The sequence below is a fragment of the Mirounga leonina genome, unplaced genomic scaffold (genome assembly GCF_011800145.1).
Source record: "Mirounga leonina isolate KUSES-001 unplaced genomic scaffold, KU_Mleo_1.0 Mir_180, whole genome shotgun sequence".
In the NCBI taxonomy this organism is placed as follows: Eukaryota; Metazoa; Chordata; class Mammalia; order Carnivora; family Phocidae; genus Mirounga; species Mirounga leonina.
Window position 1 is genome coordinate 30,263,946 of NW_023270469.1, and position 11,061 is coordinate 30,275,006.

The window sequence follows — 11,061 nt, forward strand, 5'->3', positions numbered from 1 at the left end:
AAATATAAAGATACATATAGATTAAAAGTAAATGGATGAAGAAAAATAGGCTAGCACTAACCAAAGGAATGCAGGATAGCTATAATGATTTCAGACAGAGCAGACCTCAAAGCAGGGAAAGTTATCAGGGATTAAGAAGGGCATTAAATAATAATAAAGGCATCAGTTCTCCAAAAAGGTATAATTCTTAATGTATATGTGCCTAACAATAGAGCATCACACTACATGAGGCAAAAACTGATAGAACTGTGAGGAGAAATAGATGAAATCCACTATCCTAGTTGGAGATATCAATACCCTTCTATCAGAAATGGACAGATCCAGAAGGGAGAAAATCACTAAGGACATAGTTGAACTCAACAGTATCATTAATCAACTAGATATAATGGACATCTATAGACTACTTCATCCAAGAACAGCAGAATTCATATTCTTCTCCACTGCACATGAAACATTCACTGAGAGACCACATTCTGAGCCATAAGACTCAACTTAATAAATTTAAAAGAATAAGAGTCTCTTATGGTTTGTCTCCCTGTCTGGTTTCGTCTTGTTTCATTTTTCCCTCCCTTCCCCTATGATCCTCTGTCTTGTTTCTCAAATTCCTCACATCAGTGAGATCATATGATAATTGTCTTTCTCTGATTGACTTATTTCGCTTAGCATGATACCCTCTAGTTCCATCCACGTTGCAAATGGCAAGATTTCATTTTTTTTTTGATGGCTGCATAATATTCCATTGTGTATATACAACACATATTCTTTATCCATTCATCTATCAATGGACATCTAGGCTCTTTCCATAGTTTGGTTATTGTGGACATTGCTACTATAAATATTGGGGTGCACGTGCCCCTTCGGATCACTACATTTTTATCTTTGGGGTAAATACCCAGTAGTGCAATATTTGGGTCATAGGGTAGCTCTATTTTCAACTTTTTGAGGAACCTCCATACTGTTTTCCAGAGTGGCTGCACCAGCTTGCATTCCCACCAACAGTGTAGGGGGGGGGTTCCCCTTTCTCTGCATCCTTGCCAACATCTGTCGTTTCCTGACTTGTTAATTTTAGCCATTCTGACTGGTGTGAGGTGGTATCTCAGTGAGGTTTTGATTCGGATTTCCCTGATGCCGAGCGATGTTGAGCACATTTTCATGTGTCTGTGGCCATTTGGATGTCTTCTTTGCAGAAATGTCTGTTCATGTCTTCTGCCCATTTCTTGATTGGATTATTTGTTCTTTGGGTGTTGAGTTTGATAAGTTCTTTATAGATTTTGGATACTAGTCCTTTATCTGATATGTCATTTGCAAATATCTTCTCCCATTCCGTTGGTTGTCTTTTGGTTTTATTGACTGTTTCCTTTGCTGTGCAAAAGTTTTTATCTTGATGAAGTCAATTGTGAGAATCTTGAAGTTTTCCCACTAAAGTCAGGTATAAGGCAAGGATATTCCCTTTTCCTACTCTTTTTCAACATTGTAGTAGAAGTCCTTGCTAATGAAATATGATAAAAAATAAAATAAGAGAAGGAAATAAAGGTATACAGACTGGAAAGAGAAAAATAAAACTGTCTTTGTTCACAGAGATGATTATGCAGAAAAATCAGAAAGAATCCACCAGGGGTACCTGGGTGGCTCAGTCATTCAAGGCTCTGACTCTTGATTTCAGCTCAGGTCATGATCTCAGGGTGGTGAGATCAAACACCGAGCTGGGCTCTGCACTGGGCATGGAGCCTACTTAAGATTCTCTCTCTCTCCCTCTCCCTTTGCCCCTCCCTCCACTCTCTTTCTCAAAAAAAAAAAAAAAAAAAACCAACCAAAAAAACTCCTGGAACTAATAACTATAGTAAGGCTGCAGGACACAATATTAATATACAAATGTCCATAATTTTCCTATATACCAGAAATAAGCAAGTGGAATCTGCAATTGAAAATGTAGTACCATTTACATTAGGCATGCTAAACACCAAAATGAAATACTTAGATATAAATGTAACACAATACATACAATGTCTCTGTGAAGAAAACTATGAAGCTCTGATGAGTGAAATCAAAGAACTAAATACACAGATATCTCATGTTCATGAATAGGAAGACTCAGTATCAGTTCTTCCCAACTCAATCTATAGATTCAATGCAATCCCAATCAAAATCCCAGCAAGTTATTTTGTGGATATCAACAAATGTTAAAATTTATATGGGGAGGCAAAAGACCCAAAGGGGTCAACACAAATTGAAGGAGAAAGACAAAATTGGAGGGCCAACACTACCCAACTTCAAGACTTATTATGAATCTACAGTGATTAGGACAGTGTGGTATTGGCAAAAGAATAGACAAATACATCAGTAGGCGAGAACAGAGAGCCCAGAAACAGACCCACATAAATATAGTCAACTGATCTTTGACAAAGTTGCAAATAATACAATGGAGCCAAGAGAGACTTTTCAACAAATGATGGAAGAGCCCTCCACATGCAACACAGATCTTACACCATCTACAAAAATTAACTCAAAATGGATCATAGGTCTAAGGGTAAAATGCAAAACTATAAATCTCCTAAAATGTAAGAGAAAACTTAGATGGCCTTGGGTATGGTGATGTCCCAGGAAGGCCTGTTTGTTCAGATTCTTCTAGGTATTTCTTTATCTAGGAGATAAGGATGCTTCTTTCCTCAAAATATTTGGAGGGCACCTCTCACATGATGGTTTTATGATCTGCTTCAGGAAAGAAGGGGGAAGGAAGATCAGAGAGATCTGCTTCTGCTGTTTTCTCAAACTCCTTCAGCTTACACTCTTCAATATGCCAAGGTGCCGTATTTTATGGTAGTATGCCCTGAACCCTCTCACAAGGCAGGTTTTTGAGGTGCCTGGCTGGCTCAGTCACTGGAGCATGCGACTTTTGATCTCGGGGTTGTGGGTTGGGGTGTAGAGATTATTTAAAAAAAATAAAATCTTAAAAAAACCCTCAGGTTTTTATTCCCTTGCGTATGGGAGAGTTCACAGAAAAATATGGCTCAAGGAAGCTGTTAGAATTTGAGGGTTATATAATAGGGGATAGGGAGGGGCAGATAAGCACTTTGGGGAGAACAGATGACTTCTTAGGGGGCTGGAAGAAGAAAGGGCACCAATGAGAACACAGATGACTTTTAAAACATGAGTGTTTTTAGGAGAATAAAAGAGCTGAGATTGTTCTCTGACAATGTGTGTTTGGATGTGGTGGGGAAAAGGGATTAGATTTGCCTCTGGGGAGGGGATTTATGATGTTAAGGTTTTGGGGGAGGTTTGGCTTCTGGGCTGTTAAATTAATTAAACAAAGAGACCGTTAGACCAAGGGGGCTCTAATGCTTTGGTGGCTGATAGAAGCACATCAAAATCTAAGCCCGCAAATGCCTCAAGTTATGAAATTGAACCACTAAGGACCACCAATCACAAACAGCCAAAGCTTTAAGCTATAGCCAATCACATCATGCCTTTCTTTGCTGCCCCACTTCTTTTTTTTTTTTTTTTAAGCCCTAAGGCTGGGCTTGAACTCAGGACCCTGAGATAAAACCTGAGTGGAAACCAAGAGTGGATGCTTAACGGACTGAGCCACCAGGTGCCCCTCCTCACCTTTTCTGTCTTTCCCCTGGCCCCTGTCAGAGGAGTGCTCCTAACCACTTCTGATTTGCTGCTGCCTCATTTGAATTGATTTTTGCTCAAATAAACGTAAGCATTTTAATATGCCTCAGCTTATCTTTTAATAAGGCAGATAAGGGATTCTAGGAGCTTAAATGAAATAATTCTTATGCCCAGCTGCCATATTTTGGGGGTGGTATATCGTGGTCCCCTTTGAAAGCAGTTTTTGTTTTTTTTTAGATGCCCTGGACTAATATCCACCTGCAGTACATAGAGAACTCCAAAAGTAATGCTTCTAAATCCCACAGCTTCAGAGGCCCAGTTTTAGCTGAGTGACATTCAAAAAACGACAATGTGCCTCAGTTGGTTAAGCGCTGGCTCCTGATCTCAGGATCCTGAGTTCAAGCCCCGGGTTGGGCTCCACCCTGGGCATAGAGCCTACTAAACACATACACGCACAAACCAAACAAACTCAAAATGACTATCTTTGAACTAAAATGAGTTATAAAGGAACTTCAATCGTTACTGTCTCTTTTGAAGAACATTTAAAAAGATCCATTTCAAAACTCACACCAGTACTTACCCAAATCCATCCCGTTACTCAAACTAGGATCTGAATTCATCCTTGATGCATCCCCCTCCTTCATCATCCTCCCGCTGCAAATTCACTGCCAAACCCAGTTACTCTCTAGATATCTCTTGACTCCATCTTCTTTACTCTACTTCCGCCCAAATCACCTAGACCAAGTTACCATTCTTTCTCACCTGAATTGTATTAATAGCCTTTAAACTAGTCTCTGATGAAGCTGTACCCAGCTGCAGCCCATCCCACAGCCAGGAGGATCTTTAGCACTTCTTTTTTTTTTAAGATTTTATTTATTTATTTGAGAGAGAGAATGAGAGACAGAGAGCACGAGAGGGAAGAGGGCAGAGGGGGGGGGAAGCAGACCCCCCGCTGAGCAGGGAGCCCGACGCAGGACTCGATCCCGGGACTCCAGGATCATGACCTGAGCCGAAGGCAGTCGCTTAACCACCCAGGCACCCTCCAGGAGGATCTTTTCAAAACACATATCTGTTCACCCACACACTATCTGATGCCAACAACACAATATGAACAAGACACATAAGCTCTCTTTGGTAGTTCTAATTAAGATCAAAATTCTTATTGAAGGCCGTATAAAGACTGTCCCTCAGTTACCCCTCCAGCCTGTTCTCCCATTGTGCTTACAGCCCTACCTTTCACATCCCAGCTATACAGAACTGTGTTTGTTTCTTTACCTGCCTCCCACTTCCTCCTGAGGTCTTGCATTTGCTTCTCCTCTGGCCTTCTGGACATTGTATCTCCGGCCCTTCCTTCATATTTCGTTTATCTGACACCCCTGCTGAGTCGACTCTCCATGAACCTGTCCTGTGCAACCCTGTTACCGCTGTCATTTCCCATTCACTTGTGAGATCTATTGGAGACCTAGGTCTCCATGAGGGCCACTATGGGCTCATATCCACTTGGATGTCCTACACGTGTTTTCTATCACCTGAAAGGTGGCCTCTCCTCTGGTAGCACTCAGTAAATACTTGATAGATGCATGCGTGGATAGACTTTTAAAATGCTTTGCACGGAGGGCTATTATGCATACGGAAAAGCGAACGTATCGTATGTGTTCATGGGACTTTCACAAAGTGATAGACCTGTAAGAAGTTTCTTTCCGGGTTTTGGGTTCCTAAACTTAGCGGCTGAGAATTGTAGGAAGTGAGCACTAGAGGGCAGTACAGGCAAAGGAACGGAGAGCCGAGCCGCTAGGCAGTGGTCCAGGAGAACAGCGGATGCCTGGCAGTTTCTCGGAGATGCAAAGGATTCTGGGAAGCTCCATGCCATCCACACATCCCTCTGGAGGCCAGGGACCGAAGCAGCTTCCTGTGAGGTGCTTGGGGAGCATGCCTTACTATTGCCGTTTCCTAACTGTGCTGGTCAGTACTTTCAGGTACAAGGAGGACAGCATACATGGGTCATCTTAAAAATACCCAGAAATGTGTGAAGGAGACAGAAATCTGTCCGAGCAGTCACACAAACAGGGTCTCAGAGAACTGGAATGGTTTCAGGATGCAACGACGGCAATGATGACCTCACCATCTTGTCGTCCCTTAAAAGTGGACACCTGCTAGTCCTTTAGCTTGTGATGCTGTTGGACTTGGGTTTCTTTGTTTTTTTATTTTTTTTGTTTTGGTCTCTGCTTCTTTCATTAAGGGCTCTCCCTCAGTTTTTGACTTCCAGCAACTGCCTCTTCCCTTCTGCTGTCTTTTCCCAGCCCTTTGCCCTTAAATGCCTTATGCCAAAGTCTATTCTGAGCTGCTGATCGGTAGTGATCAGGTAGTGAACAAGGACTCATCACCATTCATCTGTTGTAAGTGGCCTTGTGTTCAGCCTGCTACCATCAGCGGTGTGGACTGGGAAGCAAGGCCATACAATACTAAATACAACTTTATGGAAGGGATACCCCATGGTCTTTTTCCTCAGAAGAATGACAAGAACTGGATTATCCTCCAAAATACTTGAAAATGAGTTAAAAGCATGACCAAGCTATTACTACGAACACAGCTAAGCAGTCTCAGGCTACATTGTCTTTAATCATCATTCTTATTGGTTCCTGAGTATCTACCATCCTCCGTTCATTTTAGACTAGAGGACTTTGAGGCTAAAACCTTTGAGTCTAGATTAGGCCACTTGCAAACTGCATGTCCTTGGGCAAGTCACTTAACCTCTCTGAGCCTCAGTTTTCATATCTGTACAATGAAGGTGATCATTACTTTCTGTGGTTAACCCTTTAGGATTAAGGTGAGAGTTCTTTGCAAGATATAGACTACTAGATCAGTGGCTCTCAACATTAGTTGTATGCTATACATCAGAACCACTGGGGTACTTAATTTTTTTTTAAAGATTTTTATTATGTTTGGTTAGCCAGCATGTAGTACATCATTAGTTTTTGATGTAGTGTTCTCTGATTCATTAGTTGTGTATAACACCCAGTGCTCATCACAACATGTACCCTCTTTAATACCCATTCACCCAGTTACCCCATCCCCCCACCCTCCTCCCTTCTGAAACCCTCAGTTTGTTTCCCAGAGTCCAGAGTCTCTCATGGTTTGTCTCCCTCTCTGATTTCTTCCCCTTCAGTTTTCCCTTCTTCCCCTATGGTCCTCCATGCTATTTCTTATGTTCCACATATGAGTGAAACCATATGATAATTGTCTTTCTCTGCTTGACTTATTTCAACTAGCATAATCCTCTCCAGTTCCATCCATGTTGATGCAAATGGTGGGTATTCATCCTTTCTGATGCCTGAGTAATATTCCATTGTATATATGAACACTACATCTTTATCCATTCATCTGTTGAAGGGCATCTTGGCTCCTTCCACAGTTTGGCTATTGTGGACATTTTTATTTATTTATTTTAGAGAGAGACAGAGAGTGTGAGCTGGGGGAGGGGCAGAGGGAGAGGGAGAGAGAGAATCCCGAGCAGACTGCCCGCTGAGCATGGAGCCTGATGTGGGTCTTGATCCCAGGACCCTGAGATCATGACCTGAGGGAAACCAAGAGTCAAACACCTAACTGACGGAGCCACCCAGGCGCCTCTTACTGGGGTACTTTAAAAGCATGCAGACATCGAGTCCCTCCCTCCAGGTCTGGTTTGGGACTTGGGTAGCAGGTTTAAAATGTTGCATAGGAGATTGCATTGCAGATGTTGAGTGTGGAACACCTGCACTTCACCAAAGATAGACCGTATCTTTATTGTCCAGGATGACCAAAGACTTGAAGCCATGACCCCTGCCCACTCAGCTACTCCATGTTTGGTCATCATTCTTGACAGAAGCTAGGCTGTAGGAAAGCACCCAATTGTGTCAGGGCCCCTGCTCTGGAGCATACAAAGCTGAGGCCAATGACTCTGGTTGGGACGGAAGGAAGGATGGACTCCGGTAGGATGGAAGGGGTATATATAATTGAGACCAGACATTTACAACCCAGGTAAGTTGAGGTCCAAGTTTAGGGCATACCTGTGGAGGAAACAATAACTCTAAGGAAAGTCAAGCTAGAATGAAGGTGAGTTCTGGCCCTTCTTCTCTTGGAGAGGAGGAGTTTCAACATCCCCAAAGCCCTAGCAACATGTCCTTTCTAAATGGGCTGGCTCAGGAAAGCCTGATTTTTGCCCATGAAAACATGGATTAAACAAGAATCAATTCCAATTTCAATGCATTTCAACCTTTTCATATTATAGTTGTAGAGCTAATTGCTCTGTATTGTCATATGCTATAGGGCAGAAAGGCATCATTAAAGTACTAAAAATTATTTCCATGAAATGGATTTGTGCCACAGAGAGAAGGTCACTGATGAGTTCTTTTTAAGTGGGTTGTTTTGGAGGTGGATTTTTTTTTTTTTGTAGGTATCTTTGGGAAAAAAAAACTCTCAAATTTGCAAGAGGACATGCTCTCATGGAGCCTGTGGAAGTTCTTAACAAAAAGTGATCACAGTGGTCAGTGTTTAGAGATTTCATTGTTCCATCCCTTCATTCATTCTTCCTTCATTAATTCCTTTTTTTTTTTTATTTGATGGATATTCTGTGTTCACCATATACCAGACTTTGTGGAGGCCCTGGGGATCCAGTGGTGAGCAAAAGGAGATATAATTTCATTCTTCATGAGGCTTATAGCCTTGTCGGGACACTAGTCAAACAGTCAAATAAATAAATGTGATACTCCAACTGTGACAAATGTGTTGGAACCAATAATGGGGGAGTTGGACTGCAGAACATCAGAGAAGCTCATTCTGAGAAAAGCATTGTGGGTGTTGAAATCTCAATATCTCAAGGGTGAGTAGGTGTTAACCAAGCTGAGGGGTCAGCATGTGCAAAGGCCCTGTGGTGGAAGGACTTTTGCCTATTGGTGAAGAAGGTCAGTGTTCTTAGAGCCCAGAAACAGATAAGCATGGGTATGGAAGGACACTGGAGGAAGAGAGGCCACACTCTGCTGGACATTTTAGGCCACAGTTACACTGTTGTCCTTCATCTTGAGAACAAAAAGGACCCTCTAATAGGGCTTTAATTAGCACAGGGTGTGACGGAGCAGGGGATGTGAGTACTCTGGCCACAATGAAGTAAGACCAGTTAGGAAGTTATTACTGTCCACAGGCAGGAGGTGGGAACTCCAAGGGATGCTGGACCAGACAGAGACTGATTTCCTTCCCAGAGTAGGCTGGGCACATTAGCAGTTCCTCCAGTGGCTGGGGACACGCACTGAACAATGTCACCTTCTTATCTCAGCTTTCTTCCCAGCCTCTTAGGGATGGCACAGAAAGTCTCCACCAGCTCCTCCCTTCCCAAAGAGGAATGAGAAGAGTATGTGCTTTTAACAATTCTATTTGTTTCTGTGGTTTGGGAATTTATTTGAAGTTCCTGAAGATATTGTGGTGGATGTGTGCCAAAGCATTTCAGTAACAGTCCAGAATTCATGAGATGGGCCAGAATAGGGCAGAGTTGTTCTCTTTTTCTTTTTCCAAGTATATGTGCTGTTTACTTATTAAGAATCATGTACTCAGAGATATTAGATGAAAAATGAGGAAAATGATGTGATTGGCTGTACTTTATATCAGTCTCTTTACTTACATCATTAAAAAAAACTTTCCTGAGCTATAATTCACACCTGTAAAGTTTACTCTTTTGAAGTGTTGTATTCAGTGCTTTTTAGTGTATTCATAGAGTTGTGCATCAATCCATTTTTAAAAAGTGTCATTTTTCCTTTCACTTTTTTCATTTTATTTATTTATTTTTTTTACAAGCTTTCCATCATAGAAATTTTCAAACATACACAAATTGAAAGACTAGTAAATGAAGCTCTTGGTACTCAGCACCCTGCTTCAGCAATTATGAACACAGGCCGATCTTATTTATCTATATTCTCTCTCTCCCCACTGGCTGACTCGAAAGCTGATATCAGATATCATGTCATTTTGACTGCAAATACTACTGAAATATGACTCTTTTGTTTAAGAAAATAAGCAGGATATTACTATCAACCAGAACATATTAACAATAGTGCCTTCATATCATCAGATATCCATACCATCAAATACCCATCGAGTCCTCTTTCTTTTTTTACCTTCCTTCCTTTTCTTTCTTTCATTTTTTTAGAGGGGGGAGGGGGGAGAGAGAGAGGGACAGAGAATCTCAAGCAGGCTCCACACGCAGAGTGGAGCCTGACATGGGGCTTCATCTCACAACCCTGAGATCATGACCTGAGCTGAAATCAAGGGTCAGACGCTTAACTGACTGAGCCACCCAGGCACCCCCCACCTTGTTTTTCTTCTCTTTAAATAAGGGGTTTGAGTGAGAATCTAAGAAAAGCCCACATTGCATTTGGTTGATACATCTCTTTAGTCTCTCTCTCTCTCTCTCTCTTTTTTTTTTTTGGTCTCATCCTATAAGAGTTTATCATTCCCAAATCACAATTGAAAGAAACTTGGGTCATTTACCAATTTTGTTTTCTCTTATGCACCTTAGAGATACCTCACTAAAAACTTGTATCTGACATAACAGAATAACATTTGCAGAATGTAATATTGTAGTGACAGTACTGAGGTTGATTGTTACAGACATATTAAACTCTTTGAGTATTAAATAGTAACATCCTATTTATATAGAACATTGGTCCAATAATAAAAATAGAGAACAGTGGCTGGAAATTTATCTCATTCAATGTTCAGAGATAAAAGGGTTAACCATTCATTCCATTATTTTCTGTAAATGTCCTTTTTTCATACTGAAATCTGATGGCAATTAAATTCTGATATTCTTCCAAGCTACTGTATGAAGAGGATGCTGAAGGCCATCACTACATAGCATACTGCTATGTATGTAAGGACTCTTCCGTTCACCAATTCTGGCACACTTCCAAAATATACCCAACAATCCAATTTTATTTCTGTCCAGGAGGCTGGGTGCCAAGGACCAGATATAAGCAGCAAGATTATAAGTCAACAGACTGAAAATTTAAAATGGCAGACATAGTGAGGCCGGCGAAGCCCCAGCCACATCCTCTTTAGTCTCTTTTTAATTTACAGGTTCCTCCTCCTTCCTTTTTTCTTTTTAAAAGATTTTATTTTATTTATTTATTTGAGAGAGAGAGAGTTGGGGGGGAGGAGCAGAGGGAGAGGGAGAAGCAGACTCCTTGCTGAGCAGGGAGCCTGACGCAGGGCTCCATCCCACGACCCTGAGATCATGACCTGAGCTGAAATCAAGAGTCCATCACTCAACCGACTAAGCCACCCAGGCACCCCTCTTCCCCCCTCCTCCCCCTCCTCCCTCTTCCTCCCCCTCCTCCCCTCTCTTTGTATCCTTGGAATTAATTTGTGGAAGAAATCTTATTTGCCCTATTAGAACTTCCCTAAAGTGTTTATTTTTAATAG

General features: G+C 41.6%; 1 pseudogene; it reads right to left on the reverse strand.

Moving 5' to 3' along the window:
* Positions 1 to 10,455: 10,455 nt before the first annotated feature.
* LOC118023877 lies at positions 10,456 to 10,661 on the reverse strand (annotated as a pseudogene).
* Positions 10,662 to 11,061: the final 400 nt, after the last annotated feature.